Genomic DNA, 1,516 nt, shown 5'->3' on the forward strand with positions numbered 1-1,516 from the left:
CATACTGCAGCACTATAGCTGCCCTATACACCAATAAAATCCAGTTTTTGGAAGCACTTCTGTGGGTGCACATCAATACATCATAGCACTGCCTGACATTAATTGAGCACTAAGAACACACCTGGAGGTGTTATAGCAGGCATGCTGAACAGTTAAGCTTGCCAAAAGTGAATACACTTAGTGTACGCCTGCCAATAAGAGATACTGAGAGAGTTGGATCTGAAATCCTGCCCTTTTCTAGGTCTTAGGTGCCTCATTCAGGGCTACAGGCAGTGCCTCTGTCTTCTTGGTAACCCTCCTCCCAACTGCCTAAATAACTGCCCAACTATATAACAACTATGGTATTCTGGCAGTGGCCAGCCTGAAGTGCCTCAAGAGGCTGACTCTATTCCAACCTGCAGAATTACAGGACTTTCCCATTATCTCAACAGACAGCCCTAGCATAACCTAAGGTGCCTCCATCCTGTGAAGATCCAGCTGTCTTAGAAGAGAGATGTCTGCCTAGCTTTGTTTTAAAGTAAAGAGGGAGAAGGGAAAGGATAGTGCTGCTTACTTTTTACCCAATAACCGGATGGTTAATGGACTTAATCCAGAAGTAGGATCTGGGTCTGCCCTTGACTCATTTTGTTTAAACTAACAAGACCCCTTACTATCTTCTCATAGGTGAGACACGTCTGAAGGCATCTTCTACTCTCCTGTAGCTGGGCCACTAGGCAGACAAGAGTGAAAGATTCATGTCCTAAGATGGAGAGCAAGTATGAATGATCCTGATTCCCATAAAGGAGGGTACTGCCTGGGCAGGAGGGAGCCCTGGGTTCTGGCCCTCAGCTCCCAGTACTTGTTATGCATAATGCATAAAATAGTAATCAAATAAAAGATAAGCTGAAGCTAAGGGGCCTAGGACCCAGGTGACCCATTTCCTAAACAAATGCCTTTTGTCACTGAGGTATTGGGCAAAAGGTGAATAGCAAATTATCACTGTTAACAGTGTGCATGGTGTTGGAATTTTTTTAGCCTCCAGTTAAGGATTCATGGATTTTTATGCCCTTGAGCAGGTAGAACTAGTTCTTAACAGAGCTTAGATGGAATCAGATGTCTAGGTTGCTGTTCTGGATTGCTTCTGAATATGTGCAGTAGGCCAAAGTTGCCTAAGGTTTTTTTGTGCCAACACAGAGATGCATAAGCAATCTAGGTCCCTTAGTGGCTTTGTGGCTGGCATGTGAAATGGAATAAGGTCATTTTTCATGACATGGAAACATAAGTATGCAAATACTATGTAGATATCTTGGAGGCAGAATAGAATCCGAGTGTTTTGTACCATTTCAGAATCAAGCTACTTATATTTAGGTGTTAAATATGGACTTGAACTGACTAACTTAAGGCAACCAATTATGCATATTTGGGCACCGGGTCCTGAGCTATCAACTCTTGTCACTTACCAGAGTGTACTTGGGCATAAGGTAGTATGTTGTAGCACAAGACACAGCTCTTTGCCTATAAGTAGCCCAGTTTTTAT

The sequence above is a fragment of the Alligator sinensis genome, unplaced genomic scaffold (genome assembly GCF_000455745.1).
Source record: "Alligator sinensis unplaced genomic scaffold, ASM45574v1 scaffold218_1, whole genome shotgun sequence".
Taxonomy (NCBI): Eukaryota; Metazoa; Chordata; order Crocodylia; family Alligatoridae; genus Alligator; species Alligator sinensis.